Here is a 19,060-nt window from a genome sequence, read left to right as displayed (position 1 = left end):
AAAAACAATGACCCCTTTGACTGGCAATATACTGTAACATTAGAGAAAATCAAGTTAAACAATTGATAGCCTAGTGACCCAACTCTGAGTAGGTTGGAAAAGAGGATATTAACCGAACCCTATAAATACCCTTACCTCAAAGTTGGTTCTTTACAAGGTGATGTACATGTCTCCTATTTCAAATTTACCTAGGAAAAGGAGGAATTACCTGTGGAATCTTTTTACCATGCAGGTCCCCCCCCCCCCACCATTTATTGGGTTTTCTCACTCATTCTCTCTCGATAAAGTTGTTTGGAATAAAACACAGGGAGCAGTATTACAAAATGTTTTAAATATGTCGTAATGCCTTCAATGTCTCATGAGGCTATAAAGATATATAACTAGATTCTAAAATCTGCGAAAATGTGGGGATAAAAATTTACCCCATAAATCAGGATTCCATTCTGAGCATGCGGCCTGGACTGATAGTGGTGACTGACTTTAGTATCCACAAAACTGCATGGAGGATGGAGAGGTCTATGAAGCTTTCAAGATTCACTCTTAGGTATGTGAGGGGTCCAAATCAAAACTGGAAAAATGCTATCACTCAACAGGACTGGCATTTTAATTAACAACTGAATGATCCAAAACTAATGTTGGCTACATTGCTAATGGATAAAGAGGGCTAACCCACTTTGGTACTCGTGGCTAAACAAAGTGCTGCTCTAGCTGTCCAGTGGCCGAATAAAGGTGACCCAAATTCCATGTATAGATTTTTGACGGCTTCATTTGCAAATGTTGCAACCAACACAGCATTGTCACACCGCCCATTCAGCACCCATATTCTTTTACTTTGTTGCAAGCTTGGAATGTTACATGTCTAATAATATGCATTTAAAACAATGTTTTACTTGTGTACAATGGCAAGCAACAAGGTGTGCTCTTTCATTACTCTCAATTATTAAGGGCCAAGTACTGAAATACCACAAGGTGGCTGCAGTATTTGGGGTTTGCTGTTTGTACTGACATGTACATTTTAGATTCTCTTCTATCTCTACTCTTTCATCTGTACTTATGATGTGAGTAAAGTGAAAGTCACTGAAATAAACATCAAGCAGTTAGCTGTATACACAACTTCTATAGCTTGTATGTCACTGTAGGTGTGTGCAGAGTACATACGCACACAGTGGCTTAATTTATAAAATATTAAGTGAAGGTGCTCAGATTTATTAAGGAGGCCACATTAACACACCCCTGGCTTCACCCACTCACTCCACTGAGTCCACCCACTTCATCTATTGGCTCCACCCATGCACACCCAGAAGGAATATTGCTGAATGTGCCATAACAAGAGTTAGACCAAAATCTACAGGTTGAAAGGTCAGGAATTGAGCCATGTGCATCACCATAAGGATGCACTACAGGACATTCTATACCCTGTACTGTGCACATGTGGCTGAGGGTCAGCCACTAGCCACGTGCCATAGAAGCACAGATGGGCCAAGCTATGGCACAGCAAGATCCTGAGGAGGTGCCTGTCACCCACAGGGGTGTAAGTCTGAAAACACCACACATCCACCAAGAGAGATGGAAGACTGAGCACCACACACCCATGACATCTCACCTCCACATCCCTAGCCCACAGGAAACCCATCAAGACCCCATTAGCACCTGTATACACAAGCTGTCAGGATCTGACTTGCTGAACCCCTGCAGGTGCTTGGCAGTGGGTATAAAACCATGTGAAGGACAGAGCTCCTGTCTGGAGTCCAGTGCTGCAGTGAGCGAACCCCGGTAAACTCTGAAATTGGAGCCCTGCTGTTCCTTTCTGATGATGCTTATTCTGGAATGTCACTTATTCACACCTGACTACCCCACCCCTTCTCCCTAGCTGCAACTGGATCTGACCCTCGAAAACAGAAGCCTCAATCAATGCAATGCACTGCACTTGCAGGAACGCAGGCTCGCATTTGCAAAATCTGATCATAACGTAATGTCTCGCAACCGCTGCACCCTAAAGAACAAGTTACTTACCTTCGGTAACGCTTTTTCTGGTAGATACAGTATCTGCCTGTGGATTCCTCACCTTGTGAATATCCCCTTGCGTCAGCAACATTCGGAATTCTTTTCGTAGCTTCGCGCCGACTTGGACGTGAGAGACACGGCATCGCTCGCGACTCCGCTGACGTCACCGACACTCATAATAGGCCCACACCGGCGTGATGACATCAGTTCCGCCCTTTTTCCGTGCCTTCAAGGCACACGGACGGACCAATGACAGTAGATATATACATAGTATACACAATACACGATAGTCAAGGTAACACACAGTGTGAAGCAAATGTAAGAAAACATTTGAAATAATACATTTTCTTTGACCTTAAAACAAATACAATACAGTTACTCTGGTATAGAAGAGTGGACATCGGGGAGGCGGGTGGGTCAGTGAGGAATCCACAGGCAGATACTGTATCTACCAGAAAAAGCGTTACCGAAGGTAAGAACTTGTTCTTCTGATAGATACATCTGCCAGTGGATTCTTCACCTTGTGAATAGAGTCCCATAGCAGTCCCCAAACCCGGAGGAGGGTTTCCACTCTTCTAAACCAGGAAATACTGGAGGACAGAGCGCGCAAAGTGACCTTCCCTCCTCACTTCGGTATCTAAACAGTAATGTTTCGCGAAAGTGTGGAGGGAGGTCCAAGTTGCGGCCCTACAAATATCCTCTACAGGAATACCTCTAGTCAAAGCTGAGATTGACGACTTAGCTCTTGTAGAATGAGCCCTTATACCCTCTGGTGGTTGCTTACCGGCCAAATAATAGCAGATCTTTATACAGAGGATGATCCATCTTGAAAGAGTTCTTTTATGAACCGCTCTTCCTTTTTTGCAGCCAGCAAACCCAATGAAGATCTGGTCATCCATTCGACAGTCTTTAATTCTGTCCAGGTAAAAGCTAACCGCCCTCCTAGGGTCCAGACGGTGTAATCTCTCCTCCTCCTTGGAAGGGTGTGGTGGAGGATAAAAGGTAGGGAGGGTAATGGATTGTCCTAGGTGGAAGGGAGTTAACACCTTAGGGAGAAAAGCAGCCCTGGTCCTAAGAACCATCCGTTCAGCATGAATGGTCAAGAATGGGGGCTTGGAACTAAGAGCTTGAAGCTCACTTACCCTCCTTGTCGAGGTAATTGCAACCAGGAAGACTGTCTTAAAAGTCAAAAACCTCATAGGACACTTGTGTAAGGGCTCAAAGGAAGCACCCATCAAGTAGGTTAAGACAAGATTTAAGTCACATTGAGGCACACTAAAGGGAGTAGGAGGGAATTTATTAGTGAGACCCTTCAGAAATCTTAAAACTACAGGAGATTTAAAAAGAGACGGCTGGTCCGGCAAACACAGAAATGCCGACAAAGCCGAGAGATAACCCTTGACTGTGGCAACAGCAAGCCCTTGCTGCGCCAAAGAGAGAGCAAACTGGAGAATATCAGATAAATGGGCTTTCAAAGGGTCTACAGATTTCTCTCCGCACCAGGTGACAAATTTAGACCATCTGTATGAATAGATGGACTTAGTGGAGTCACGTCTAGCGTAAAGAATGACAGCCACCACATCATGTGGGAGAGAAAAGGAATTCAGGTTGCCCCGTTCAATCTCCAGGCATGAAGGTGTAATGTCTGGAGGTGGGGGTGTAGAACCTGCCCCTCCATCTGAGAGAGGAGGTCTGCCCTGAGAGGGAGATGGAGCGGCGGGTGAGAGGAGAGGTGCAGAAGATCTGTGTATTACACCCTTCTTGACCAATCCGGAGCGACCAATATGACTTGGGCCCGGTCTTGGCGAATCTTCCTCAGAGCCCGAGGAATCAAAGGTATGGGAGGAAACGCGTAAAGGAGTTGTCTTCCCAAACTCAACTGAAACGCGTCCCCCAAGGCTCCTTGCATCGGATACTGGAGACTGCAAAACGACGGGCAGTGAGCATTCTCGTGAGTGGCGAACAGGTCCACCCGAGGAGTTCCCCACATCTGAAAGATGTTGTGAACTACCTCTGGATGGAGCCTCCACTCGTGGTCGGCCGAGAACTGCCGACAGATTGTCCGCATGAACGTTCAGAACTCCGGCCAGATGATTTGCCATCAGGACCAGAGTCGCAGAGCCTCCCTGCTGAGACACTGCGACCCCACTCATCCCTGCTTGTTGATATACCACATCGCGGTTGTGTCGTCCGTCAGGACTTGGACTGACTGACCGCGAAGGTAAGGGAGGAAGGCCTTTAGCTCTAAATGTATGACCCGCAATTCCGAAGGTTGATGTGAAGTAACCTTTCCTCTGGAGACCAAAGACCCTTGACCTCCAGATCCCCCAGATGAGCACCCCACCCTAGAGTGGATGCATCCGTTATTACTGTGGCCATCGGCGGAAGCAGTTGAAAAGGCTTCCCCTGGAGGAGCTACGCGAGCATCCGAGATGGCCGCGAGAGCACAGAGCTCCCGAGACCCTCGCCACTCTTCGCAACTTATCCTGACGCTATCCTGAATTTTCAGATGGGTTATTGAAGATGAACCTCAGCTGATCTCTTTGCTCGTTAAAAATTTTGATTTTGACTTTGGGAACCGAAGTTACGTTGATCCGAACTTTTGAGGCCCACCTTGCGGTAAGCCGGGGACTTGGCAAGTTGGCACGCCAGGATGAAGTTGAACAACAATGGCTGAGGGGTCTTCCCCCAGTAGCCCTGCATCAACTTTCGGTTTCACTTTTGGGTCCTGGCATTGTCTGACTGCGGGACAGTTCCGTTCTGTCGGAGATCCGTCCAAGCTCTGTTTTGTCAGAGTGTGCCTTCTATCCTCTACGCAGTTGTGTCAAACTGTGTCTCTACCTCGGCGACACGAGCCTGCTTTTGTAGACTTTTGGTGACTTGCCCGCAGGTGGCCAATTATCACCAGGTCTCACGGGCCCCTCGGCTAGGGCTGACATCGAGAAACGGAAAACTAAGGCGCCCATTCGCGGGGGACCGGTCCAAACCAATATCATGGATCGGTATACTCAATCTAAAGGATCCCCTGGTGGTGCCAGCCGTATCCCGGAGGACGCCAAGGAAGATTCAACCGCGCCTACTGATCCGTTTTTTCAAGACGTCATGAGCGCCATTGCTAACATGAAGGAGACCATCGGCCAGCAGTATGAGGCTCTTGCTCATAAAATCGACACGGTTGCTATTGATGTCACCTTGATCAGAGCCGACCTGTCTAAAACTAACGAGAAGGTGAAATCGTTGGATTTGACGACTTCTAGTCTTATGGCCGATATGTCGGAACTTCAAACCGAAATTGGCAATCTCAAATCAACTAACAATCTCATGTCTCATCGGCTGGAGGATTTCGAAAATAGGGCAAGACGCAACATCTGCGTCATAGGTGTCCCGGAAAACCCCGAGAATCATTCCATGGACCTCCTGGTGGAGGACCTTGTCCTGAGCCATCTTGCCCCTACAGGACTGAGCAAGTTCTTTGCAGTGGAGCGTGCCCATCGCGTTCCGGGTGGAAAGCCAAAACCGGGCACCCCTCCGAGGCCTATCATCGCCAAGCTCTTTCACTTCAGAGACCGGGATGCTATCCTGCAGGCTTCGAGGGTGAGCGGCCCGGTAAAATTAGAAAACACTACAGTCAACTTTTACCCGGACTTCACTCAGCTCGTCCAGAGGCAACGGATGGGTTTTCAGGGTGTGAAGCGACGACTCCGTGACTTGGGCCTGAAATATGCGATGCTGTTTCCGACCAGACTTCACGTGGAGTACGAGGACCGGACATTTTTCTTTGACCGACCAGAGAACGTGAGTGACTGGATGGATTCTCTGCCTGCCCGGAACGACCGAACTGAACACCCTGGTGGTGCCGAGGGTGGTGAGCCAGAACAGAAATGATGACTCGGCCCCTGATTTCCGAACACTTGACTTTGTGCAGCTGGGTTCTATAATTTCCTTATTGTTGTATTTTATTGTTGTATGCCCGAGGGTGGCGGGGTGGTGGGTCTCTTTCCTCCTCCAGGGTCTTTTTGTAGATTGGGTAATTATTATTATTATTATTATGTTTCTTATATAGCGCCTGAATCGACCCCCGAAGGGGTATCTCCGCGCTTGCCTGGGGAACCCGTCCTGGCTTTTCCCTGTGAGATAGCCCCTACAGGGCATCCCCAAGGTGAAAGCCAGGCATCCCGCCGCGACGGGGCCGTTGTGGAGATTAAGCAAGCTTAATGCCCAGAGTTGCAGAGTGTGAACCCATGATTAGGTCAGGCACCGAAGCGAGAATTATCGAGTCCATGGACATTTGAGCTCAAGACCCTGCCGCGTCGGGAATTGAACCCTGGTTCCGGGTCTGACCTCTGCTTCAGGGTCTGCCTGCTCTAACCAGTGAGCCACACTTCTCCACCTAATGGTAGGGCGACAGGCACACTGCACGTTGGGGTGGGTTTCTAGTCTAATGCAGGGGTGCAGGGAGGGGGGAGTTATAACGGGAATCGATTGGGGGGTGGGGTGTTTGTGAGTTTGTTTTTTCTCTTCAAGGCAACGTATTGTTTTTCTCCATGATTCGAATGTTGTGCTCTCTGTGGGGTGAGTTCTGCATCACTTGTTGGAATGGGGGTAGTGGGTTGAGGTTAATATCTTGGAATGTCAATGGGTTGGGTGATAGAATAAAACGGGGAGTGGTGCTGCAATTCTTGCGTCGCCTGTTCCCCGATGTGGTTCTTTTACAGGAGACACATCTGGTGGGAAACATGTGCCATGCCATGAATAGGTGGGGTTATCGCCTTGCTGCACACTCTGGGTTCACCACTGGCTCTAGGGGAGTGGGCATTCTTGTTCGGTCCTCTCTCCCCCTGGAGATAGATGATGTAATCCTCAACGACAATGGGCGCTAGGCCGCCCTCACTGGTAGATGGGAGGGTAGGACTATCTCGTTGCTCACTGCATATGTTCCTCCGGGTCTCCAGACCTCCACTTTTTCGGATATTGGGTGAGTGATGCTGGGACTCCCTGATGGTACTCTGGTTGTGGGCGGGGATTTTAATTCTGTGTTTTCTGGTACCGTAGACCGTCACCCCCCCAGGGATCTTCCTAAGTCCCAATCATGGCTTGGTAGATTTTTGGACACTTGGTTTGGTAGACTGCTGGAGGTTGATGCATCCAACGCAGAGTCTGTACACCTTTCACTCTGGGGCCCATGGAAGTCTTTCCAAACTCAATTACGTTCTCATGCCTGCTGCCCAGTCCCCTTCTGTTAAGAGAGATTAGACACCTTGCCCGGGGCATTTGAGATCATTCCCCATTGTGGCTTTGTATGGATACTGGAGTGAGTAGTGCGGAGCAAGTCGCTCCCATAAACCCCTGGTACTTGCGTAATCCCAAGACCCGTGCCAGTTTGATAAAGTCCCTAGATCACTACATCCTCGAAAACGAGGGGTCTGTGTCCTCTTCTGTGTCACTATGGGAAGCCTTCAAGACTGTCATTCATGGGCATGCCTTATCCTTGATTTCTGAAGCCAAGAAAACTAAGAATGAAGAGGTTGTGCGTCTTGAGGCAGAAATAGTTGAACTGGAGAATGACTTTGAATTAGGCGTTACCTATGATAGACTCCACGCCCTTGGTTTGAAGCAGCTGGATTATAAGTCCCTTGTCACGGATGCTGCCAAAACAATGCACAGGGAGCAGCAGGGCAGATTGTACGATGTCGGGGACAAGGCGGGTAAATTGATTGCGTGGCTTGATAAGAAAGAAAGGGCGAATCGGGTGGTCCCCGTGATTCAGAATTTGAATGAAGAGTGTGTGACTGACCCGAGCGAGAGATTGTGGAGTGTTTTGCGGATTATTTTCGTACTGTGTACTCCCGGGTGTCTGCTAGAGATGTAAATGTAAATGTAGTATACTTGTAAAGCACACAGCTGCCCCAGCAATGGGGCGTCCCGGCGGTGTATAACGCCGTGAAACACTTCCTGGCTCTCCCTGTCAGATGCCCCTCCTGGGCACCCCCAAGGTGAAGCCAGGCATCCCAGCGTTGTAGGGGCCGTTGTGGAGATTAAGCAAGCTATTGCCCAGAGTTGCAGCATGGGACCCATGATTAGTGTAGTTCAAGTTCAATATCTTTATTCGATTGTAAATTTTACAATCATAAAAGTTCATTTTTAAAATCACATAATTAAAACAATTACAATTCATTATCAAAGGCAATTAAAGACACAGTAAACAGTACAATATGACAGGCAATGAAGCAGGGAAGTATATAATTAAAAATATAAATAACTGTAAGTTTAAAAACCAACACTCATTTTCACATCATGATTAGCCGTCCATGCTTTTCCTAAAGCAGATGGCTTTTTTTAAAAAATTACAAATAAACAGGGTACAGTCAATATTCAGCAGTTGTAGATAATAAAGTGCAGGTTTGATTTGTGTGAAGCTCAATTTTTTAAGGCATGGTTTAAGGTAAAGAATCCGTGGAGTATCATAGTATGGGCAGTTAAAAAGGAAGTGTGCCAAGTCTTGAGGAGACTTCCCGTCGCAGCCACAAGCTGGCAACACTTCGCCCCGCTGAGCACCACTTGGGAATGCCAGTAAGAGGTGATAAAGGTCAAAACGGAACCGTATTAAAAGGAACCGTTCATAACTGGACATAGGCCATGTCAGATAAGGTTCTATTTGCAAGCATGTTTTTAGCAATAGATGTTTCCTGACACTGACCTTCTGAGTCTCGACAGCTTCCCTATCAGTACATCTTAACAGGGTTATGGCATTCTTGACCAGGTTCACATCTTGTTTTCTGATTGTTATTGGGTCAAGAAACAAATCACACCGGCCTATAGCCGTTAAACTGTCCTTTATAAACTTTACCCACGGTACCTTGAAACTCCCGTCTAACTGTAAAATTTCTTTTAGTAGGGCATGTGTTAATGGAATTTCGCTGTTTAGCCAACATTTCAGCCAGCATAAAACTGGGCTTATTGCTATTCTGTCACCCAGAAAGGGGACCCCCAGCTCCTCATGTACTGAAAAATTCCCAATACCCCTGGGCAATCTTAAGATCTTTTTTAGGAAGTTGTTTTCTGCGACCTCTAGGTCATTAACCTTACGGTAGCCCCAGAGCTCGCTCCCATAACAGGCAATAGCAACGCTTTTTGCCTGATACAGTTTAAGCAGCGCAGCCAGCGGGCAATTGCCAATCTTTTTGGAAAAACCTAGGATGGCCGCATTGACCCGGGCTATCTCACCCTTCTTTTTGGAGATTGCTGGCCCCCAAGATAACTTTTGATCTATCAGAACTCCGAGGTAAGAGAAGGAGTTGGTTGAAGGGATTTTTTCCCCATTTAAACTAAAGTGACCAGGCTTTAGAGTGCCCTTACCTGCTTTCATAACGAAAGACTTGGAGTTGTTAATGCTTAAACCACGTAGCTCCATAAATTTGTGGAAGGAGTTTAAAAGTTTCTGGAGGCCGTTCGCTGTTCTCGAAATAAGAACAGCATCGTCGGCGTAAAGTAGGACAGGTACCCCTCTGCGCTCAACAAAGGGGTAATCTGCTTCTACCCCTAAGAGTGATTCCTCCAGTTCATTAATATATAAGTTAAATAAAAATGGGGCCAAGATACATCCCTGGCGGACACCCCGATTAATTTTAAATTCGTCCGTTACCTTAAGGTCTTGGGAGTAGCGGACATTCGCCCTAGTGTCTGTATGTAAATCAGCAAGGAAGTTAACAAGATCCCTCTCTACACCCATTCTCAGCAAGGTGGCCCATAGTAGGCTTCTGTCTACACAGTCAAACGCGGACGACAAGTCCATGAAGGCCATGTAGACAGTGCCTTGTCTTGCCAGTGTATACTTGCTCAGAATAAGGTAAAGGTTCAGACACTGCGTGATGGTTGAGTGATCCGATCTAAACCCATATTGAATGGGGGAGAGGATTTTATTTTCCTTGGCCCAAAAAGATAACCTATTGAGGATTACTCCCCCCACCACTTTGACTACTGAGTTCAATAAAGAAATTGGCCTGTAACACAACGGACTACTGCGATCACCCTTCTTGAAAATGGGTACTATGGTCGAGAGACCCCAAGTTCTTGGGCAACCAGTTGTCACTGCTGCATTTATTACAGCCGTAAGAACTGGTGCCCAAAACGGGATACTGGACTTGAACAGATCCGGTGGTAAACCATCCGGTCCCGGGGCCTTGTTGATGGTAAGGCCCTGTATACCCCTAACAATCTCTTCTACTGAGAAGCATAAAGGGGACGCAGTTGGAGTTAAAAAGTCAGTAGTTTCCCATTGCTCATTGCTCCTAAAAATTGCACTAAAATGGGACATCCACTCCCCCTCGGGAATGTTTGTGCCAGTGGCTGTGTCATTTGGATTTTCAAACAAGGGTTTATTAATTAATTGCCAAAACTTGCTGCTATTCCCCACCACAGATGGATCCAAGAGGGATTCGATAACATTTGCTTTAATTTCCTTCTTTCTATTGGCTATTGTTTTCCTGTATACCATACGAAGATTTTTTATCAGTTCGTGATCTCTTGGTTTAGTTTTTAGTGCCGATTTCAAGTCCCTACTTGCCTTTGAGCAATTATGGTTAAACCATTTTGAGTTATTCTCCCTATGACCCTTTATTGGCGCTGTGAGCATGGAACCAATTTTGGACACCAACCCCTCGAACCTAAACAAAATGGTCGCAGGGATTGAGTCAGATGATGTACACACAGACAGCTCCTCCTCACATGCGCTGGTTATGTTAGAATACAAGGTGTCTTGGTTTACCATTGTCCATTTGATGCGACGCCTGCCATTTACACACTTTAACCTACCATAATCGGGGCATGACTGGCGTTTGGCAAAAAGTGGGCCACTCAGGTTTACGACGAGAGGGTTATGATCACTATACGTACTTGTGAGAATAGAGAAGTACAAAACCCATTGAGCAGCATCTGAGGATAATAGTATGTGGTCAATATAAGAGCCCTGCCCATGCCCTTTAAAGGTTGGGGTGTCAAAAATTTTTGTATCGGGGACAAGCGACATAGCTACAATCAAATTGTGCTCGTTCGTTAAATCATTTAAGTGCTTGCCACCCCTACTATGAGAAAAATGGAATCCTTCCTCGATGTGACACCCTAAAGACCCCATTGGCGTACTAGCTGGGTTACCACATGGTTGCACATTAAAGTCACCTGCTATCAACAGATGCCGTGATACATTATACACAGTATTGCTCAAGATGTCATTCAGAGAGGCAATATGGCACAGTTCATTATTACTATTGGCATTATAGAAATTAATCAGTGTCATCACGGACTTCCCGTTTTTTAAATCAATCTTCTGTAGGTTCAAATTTACACTGTGGAAATTTCTTACATTGCATTGCAATTCTTGGCTGATAAAGATTGCCAGACCACCCTTGGCTCTACCCCTAATCGAGGCAGCTGCTGGGGTGATAAAACTTAAGAAACCCTCTATATAGACATTATTTTCTTCTAACCAGGTCTCTTGGAGGCACACAATGCTGAATTTCCTAATAAACGATAGCCACGCTACATCTCGCAATTTATTTGCCAAACCGGCAATATTCCAGGAAATTAATTTTACACTGTCATCCAGTGCAGGACAAACAACAAGCTCTGTAGTTAGTTTTGATGTTATTAGAGAAGGCGACGATACAGTTGCCACCATCGGTCCCACATTACACACTGCAACCGGCTCCCCGTGTCCAGCTACAACACTAGTGGCTACCTCTGTATCTGAGGGTGGAGCAGAGTGCACCACATTTTCCCCTACTAGCTCTGTAGGTGGTGTTATAGGGGGACTACTGTTTTTATCAGCGATGATTTGGGTGGTATATGTGTTTGTATTTGTAACATGACACCAATCCCCTGATTTCTCAGATGACCTTGAGTTACGTGAGGCACTTACCCCGCCCCCCATGGCTTCTGCATTCCTTAACCATCAATCACAGTCCTCTAGGCTATTAAAGACCGAGAACCTGTTGGTAATCTCTAACGGCGTGAAGGGTAACAGGCTTAACATGTTCCCATTAGTGCCAGTTGTGTGGTTAAAGGGTATAGAATTCCACCCAGGTATGGCTGATGGTGGTGCCAAGGGGTGCATATATGCAGGATTCAAAGCCGACTCGTTATTGGGAAGCTGAGAAAAAGAGAGGGCATTACCATTGTAGTATTGTGGGGGAAAGACAGTGGTTCTGGGATAAAAATATGTTAGGGGGCGTGGTACTATACAATTCTTTTCATTTCCGTAGGGCCAATTTAAAATGTGTTGTACGGCTCTCCTATCTCTGAAATTTATTACCACAACATCACCACCAATGTCCTTTGCTCTGCCCCCCAGCCAGGACAAACGCCGAACGTGGACTATCTCACCATTCATCGCAATGGGTTTAGGTCTGTATAGAGAGAGCCAATGCGTTATTTTATTTTTTAACTGGGAATACCCCTCTCTTTTACCATTGGGCAGTTCAGGTACCCCAGTAAGTATAACCACATATGGTAATGCTTCTGGGGGGAGTTCTGTTGGTGGAATTCTAAACGGGCCCCCTCTTCCCCGATTATTCTCCTTTCCTTCAGGTCTGGGTTCTTTAGGTGGAATATTAGCAGGAATAGTTGGTAATATGATGGTTGGTTTACCCTGTGCATCAGAGGGAGTTGTTGTTGAAGGGTTTTTACTGGTATTACCAACAATTGCTTTTGATACCGTGTTTAAGGAGTTGGGAGTGGCTGGAGTTACAGCAACAGCCTGGCTGTTACTTGTGCTAGGTTTAGGCAGAGTAGGACACGCAGTATTTTTTATGGGGGGTTGGGTTATTTTAATACCTTGTTGGTACTGTGCTTTAGATTTGCCTTGCAGGCGTACAAGGTTCCCTAACTCAGACAAGTCCCCCTCAATTTTTCCTAGACGAGCCTCCATCCCTTTAAATCTGTCTGACAAGGCAAGCATGTAACTACGTATAATCAGTTCAATATTGTCCAGAAGCGATTTAGGGGTGGCGGATTGCAAATCCTCCTCCATCTGTACAATAGTGGAGTCAGAGTCTGTAATTACTTGGGGTAGAGATGGCGGTAGGTTAAGGCTGACTGGTGTGGTTTGACTTGTATCAGATGATCCCGTAGAAGATAAGGTAGCAATGTTCTTCTTTTTGCCGAAGTCAGTATGACTTGTTTTGGGCTTGTTAGCTGTTATAGTTTTCCTTCTTCTTTTGGGAGGAGGTGGGCCATGCATTTTAACAGGCACTGGCCTTGAACTTTTACCTCGTACGACTTTACCAGGCCTTATTGTGGGGGATATTAGAATCTTGGAAGTATTATTCTGATCAGTGACCACTATAGGGGCAATTTCTTGCGAGTGAGTAGGTGACAGAGCCGGGGCTAGGCATTCTTGAAGGAGCAAAGGAATGCTACAAGTCAATTGGGTGTTATCCGCTGGGGCGCTGCTTAAATCATCAAGTAGGGAGACAGACATTATTGGTTCAGAGAATGTTCTGTTTTTTATACGCTCAATGGAGCGTCGACGGTCTGCCCTCCTCTCGGCTAACGAAAGCTCCTTGTTACCGTCGGTTGATGGCTTGAGGAAATAGTCATCTAATGTCCGACTGATGTTATTTTTGTCCGGCCCCACTAGTGCGGGGCTTAATGCCGCCGCAGCCATGCAATAGATGGAAATAATCACAAACTGGGCACTCAGCAAAGCAGGTACTTACATATACCAAGATCTCTGGCCCAGCCCAGCCTCTTCTGGCCGATGAGGGCCGTAGAGGGCCCGCCCTTTGCCCGGGCTTCGCCTGGGCGCTCCCGCGCGCGACTCGCGGGGCGAGAGGCACTCCTCCCTCTTAAGGGTCGCTCCGGTGATGTCCCGTTGGTCGCGCCACAACCGCCGGGGCAGCTGGGGATTGTAGTCCCTGCGGCGGTAGTGGCTGGCTGCGACTTCGGTGGCCGTTCCCCTCACGGCGGCGTCGTTACCCCTGCTGCGGCACTCCCACAGGCAAAGCAAAAGCCGTTTCCCTCACGGCAGCGTTTGTGTCCAGCTCGGGTGGTTTGTTGCGCGTTCTCATGATTAGTGTAGGCACTGAGGCGAGAGAATTATCGAGTCCGCGGACATTAAGCCCAAGACCATGCCGCGTTGGGAATTGAACCCTGGTCCCAGGCCTGATCTCTGCTTCAGGGTCTGCCGCTTCTAACAAGTGAGCCACACTTCTCAACATGAGGAAGACTTCCATTTGTTGCTACGCGATATTGTGCTGCCATGCCTATCGGAGGTGGACCGAGACCTAATGGATGCTCCATTGTCTGCGGATGAGATTGCGATCGCTATTCGTTCCGTTCGCTCAGGCAAGGCCATGGGCCCGAACGGTTTACCCATCGAATTATACAAATTGCGCCCCGATAAAATCGCACCATATCTCCGAGATATGTTCTTGGAATCACGAGACCTTGTCGCCCTCCCTTGTGATCAGCGTTTAGCTACAATTGTGGTAATTCCTAAGGAGGGAAAGCCTCGGGATCGCTGCTCCTCGTACAGGCCCATCTCCCTGTTGAACGCTGAACCTAAAGTCCTAGCTAAAGTTCTGGCCAATCGGTTGATTACGGTGATTGGTGACCTTATCCATCCGGACCAATCTGGTTTTATCCCGCTGTAGGAGAGTAGGGTCTGCAATCCTATGGTCACCCCCGATTTTTGCTTTTTGCTTCACTGGTTTACGACTTTCCCTGGCTGTGGGCCTGCTAATCAGACCCACAGCCTAGCTGTGCTCTCTCTAAATTGACAACTATGTACCTTAGGTGCATATCTAATTGGATACGGAGTTACCTTATCAGTCCCTGTACAGTGTACCTTAGGCACCCAGGGCATAGGTGCACCCAGGGCCTACCAGGGGCTGCAGCATGTATTATGCCACCCCTGGCTGGCCATCCAAATCTGACACAACTGGCTGATAAATCAGCTGGGGCAAGGTGGTGTAATCACCTTTTGCTTTAGATATTGTATCCCTATATCTAACCCTAAAATGGACACATATCCTCCTATCAGTCACTCCTATGGCAGGCCTTATCAATCCTGAAGGCAGAGTGTTAGGAATTATGTGAGATGGTGCTCTAGCATGAGCTGAGCCTGTCTGCAGCTTTCGGAACCAAGTCCTTTAGCTGTTTCCATGATAACGCTATACCATATACTCTTAAGTGCATTATAATCCTCGCGGTTATTGCCAACTTTGGTATAACATTATTTTGGCGACGGGGGTAGCATTCTTCCACCCTTCTAGAGGGACACGACATGTATGTAACTGTGAACCCCGGTTAAAGTTAACTTGAGCCTCAGCATCACAAAATGGATGCTGCCACCACAGACACAAGTCTGACCTCCTGCTGCTGGGAGTCCTTCCAGCGAGGGAGGCTTGGACAAAGGGTTTCCTGCCTTGGGAGGTGCTAGCACCACCCCAGACAGGATTTTGTGTATTAGGTAGGACAGGGCTGAAAGGAATGAGACATGCCTGGGGCACACAAGGTGTCCCTGTGCATACTCCGGTCTAAACCAGTTGCTGGGGCACTCCAGCCCCAGAGCTGGCGCAAGACCGGACAAAGGATACGGGGTGTAACCACCCCCCTTCCTGGTCCCACCCAGAGGAGGGATCTAGTCGTAGTACAGCCCCCTTTAGCCGGATAAAGGTAGGAGCTGGTACCATTCCAAATTAGATTATCCTGAACAACTTTACAAGAAGAAACTCTGGACTTCGACCTCCTAGACGACGAAATCCAAACTCTTCACTTCTGGTCTGGTTGCTCCAGACTTGCCCTTGCTCCCTTCCAAAAGAGGAGCACCCCGGACCCTCCTGGTCCACTCCAGACGCCGTTTCCACTCACCGCGTGGGTTGCCTTTGCCAAGGCCTGTTGACTCCGAATCCGAAGCAGACACCGCCGACAGCGAGAGCCTGCGTGGGACAGCTCGTGCCTCCATCCTGGTCGTCGAAGACACCTCCTGGTCCATGTGGCGGCAGAGACAAGCGTCCACTCTTCACTTGATCGCGACGACGACATCTGGTTCCACTCCTGGTTCCACTCCATTCACTGGCTAGTGACTTTGAACATTGTCCCCTCTGCTTTCAGGTTCTTCTCTTCACTGATCCACCCTTGGATCACACCGGACATCTTCCTCCTGATCGCCTGCAGCATCTTTTCTTCCAGACCCCATAGACTTCAACGTCGGAACCCGACACGTCTTGGTACCTATGCACCCGCAGCCTGTGGGTGAGGTAACATGAGCATTTCGGTGCTCAAGGGTAGCTTGACTCTCCTAGTGTCCAGTTCCACAGTCGTTTTAGTCCTAACTAGTCAGGATTGTCCGTACTCACCTTTTTCTTGAACTGTACTGTCCATAGACACTGTTACGCATCTCGCGTGTGAGTTCACACTCTGCACACGCGTTCCGTGGGCCTCCTATTACCTACCTAGAGTTAGTATAGCGTGGTCCCAGCGATCCTACAGCCTCTGGACAGCTCCATTCCTTTTATCGACTTTCACATTCCACTTACTTAGTATATGGTTTGTCGTGCCCCTAAGGCACCATTGTAATTTGTGCAACTTAAACGTATTTTTCCTAAGAGATTGTCATGTGCTTAGCCCTCTGATCTCATAAAGAGTTCAGAGGTGTATGTTAGTTAATAAATACTTGTTTACTTTCATAACAACCTGTGTGGTGTCCTTTCACTTGGTATTCAAGGGGTTATATATGGTAAAACAGCTGGCTTCACATGCCAAAAGAGTTTAGCCTAAGACTGCTTTGTCCATGCTACCATTAGGATAGCTGGTCTATAAGGTTGACTTACAACAAATCACTATTAGGGTTGTTTGGACTGATGCAAGGTGATCACCAGAACTAGTGAGCATCATATATCAGGCCAACTTCTCACATTGGTGTGCAGCGGTTGGGATTTGAGCTTGCTGTTGCTTTTACCAAATATAATCTTGCGATATCATTTGAAAGATCACATAAGGTACCATAGGTACATATAACAAGCTTAGAAATACTCTGAGTTCTACTGAACCAGCTGTTGTAGTAGAAAGGGAGTAGCACACCCTGACTACAACTCTTAGCAAGGGATCAGTAGGTAAACCCATAGTGTAGGTAAGTGCACCACTTACACCTCACTAGAAAAGCATGTCTATCACAGGGGAGAACACAGTGGCTCCCCTTGGTGATATTGACCCTCCACAGGTCATGTCAAGATATGCAGCCCGTAGCTTCCAGGAGATGAGACAATTGTGTACCTCCAGGAAACTAAACCAGGGTTCTAACCCAACAATTCCTTTTCTGATAGGTGTCTTAGAGACATTTGATGCCAGAAGGGCTTCTAATCCAGGCCCATCTGACCCTACAGAGGGAACCATACCCCCAGTAGAGGAGGACTGTAATCTCCCTGAAACTGATGAAGTGGAGGGAGATGGAGATTCATCTGATGGTGAGGTAAACCATGGTCAGGGAGGAGTCAGCAGACTTACCAGGGCCAACTTAAGCATACATGAGAATGGAACTAGGGGAGCCCCAGGCCTATCCTCAAGCAGGCTTAACCTTGGGAATAGACGAGTTAGGTCTCACTCCAGAGGCTCTAACAGATCTATTCACACCCATGTCTCTCATGCATCTTCTCAGAGAGGGATGCCATCCCCTCAGAGAAGAGAGAATGAAGCTAAGATGAGGGAAGTCAATCTGAGGAGAGCTGAGGATGCTAACAATTACCAAGTCCTGAAGAATACACTGATTGATGGGTTTGGCTTAACAACTGAGCAGTACAGGTTGCTGTTCAGAGACACCCAGAAAATTCAGTCTCAGGATTGGGCTGACTTTGTTGATTGTGCCACTAAGGCTTTTGAAGGCTGGTTACTGGGAAGTAAAGTTACTGATTACACAGGATTGTACAATCTAATTATGAGAGAGCAAATCTTAAGTAATTGTCAGAATCAGTTGTTGCATCAGCACCTTATTGATTCAGATCTGACCTCTCCCCAAGAATTGGGAAAGAAGGCAGACAGATGGGTCAGGACAAGGGTCAAGCAGCAGAACCAGAACCAGGGTGGTGGCCAGAAGAAAGCAGACCAGAAGGGTAATGAGAATAAGCAAAATGACCATAAGTCTTCAACAGTGCCACAACAATCTAATGAGGGTGGGTCCCAGAATTCCCAAAAGAAGAAGAATGATGGTCAGAGGAAACCATGGTGCCAATACTGTAAAAGTAAAACTCACTGGTTTAGTGAGTGCACCAAGAAAGGCCCAGCTCCTACCACTACTGCCCCTAAGGCACCTGCACCACCCTAGTACAGTTACAAGTAGTAGTGCTCTCCCAAGGCTATAGTGGGGTTAACCTTGGTATCTGAGGCGGGCTCTGACTTAGTCAGGGTACCTACTCAGGCTGTTCTTGTTTGTACTGGGGACATGGATATGACCCCTACAATAAGTCCCAGTACTCTGGGCAAGTACAGGCAAACGCCTTTAATCAATGGAAAAATGGCTCAAACCTAGAGGGCCCCCTTGCCAGTGTCACTATGGTGACACCAGCATTTGTGGACCCTGGACAGGTAATACTAGCTTCAGACTACCTAGTGACCAATGCTAGCAATGTCACTACCAACGATAGTATGGCACTTGTTAATTTCTCCTGGGGAGGGGTAACTGGCCTCAAAAGGGTTGTAGTTAGTTCAGACCTCCCAGTGGACTGTCTTTTGGGCAATGATTTGGAATCCTCCTTATGGTCAGATGTGGAGTATAGGACTCATGTGGAAATGTTAGGTTTGTCAGCACATGTCCTTGCTGTGACTAGGTCACAGGCCAAAAAATGGCCAGCTGAACAAGTGCTGGATCCTGGAACAATGGACCAGACACTTCCCAAGGGAAAGAGCAGTAGGGTTAAGGTAGTGCCTTCCCCCCTGCCTCAAGGTGAGGATCAGCTTTCTCAGGAGGCTGACCCAAAGACCCCAGAAGGAACTGTCCTAGAAGAGCTTGAGCCTGAACAGGTTGAGTTTCTTGGGACAGGGGGACGTTCCAGGGCAGACTTGAGGC

General features: G+C 47.5%; 1 protein-coding gene across 3 annotated transcripts in view; it reads right to left on the bottom strand.

Annotated features, from left to right (window-relative positions):
• The window catches only part of GTF3C1 (general transcription factor IIIC subunit 1), a 2,762,707-nt gene that overhangs the window by 458,542 nt on the left and 2,285,105 nt on the right, over nucleotides 1–19,060 (bottom strand). The gene's annotated exons all lie outside the window — the stretch shown is intronic.

The sequence above is a fragment of the Lissotriton vulgaris genome, chromosome 10 (assembly GCF_964263255.1).
Source record: "Lissotriton vulgaris chromosome 10, aLisVul1.2, whole genome shotgun sequence".
NCBI lineage: Eukaryota > Metazoa > Chordata > Amphibia > Caudata > Salamandridae > Lissotriton > Lissotriton vulgaris.
Note: the sequence above shows the minus strand (reverse complement) of the source record. Positions and strands in the feature narration are given on the sequence as shown.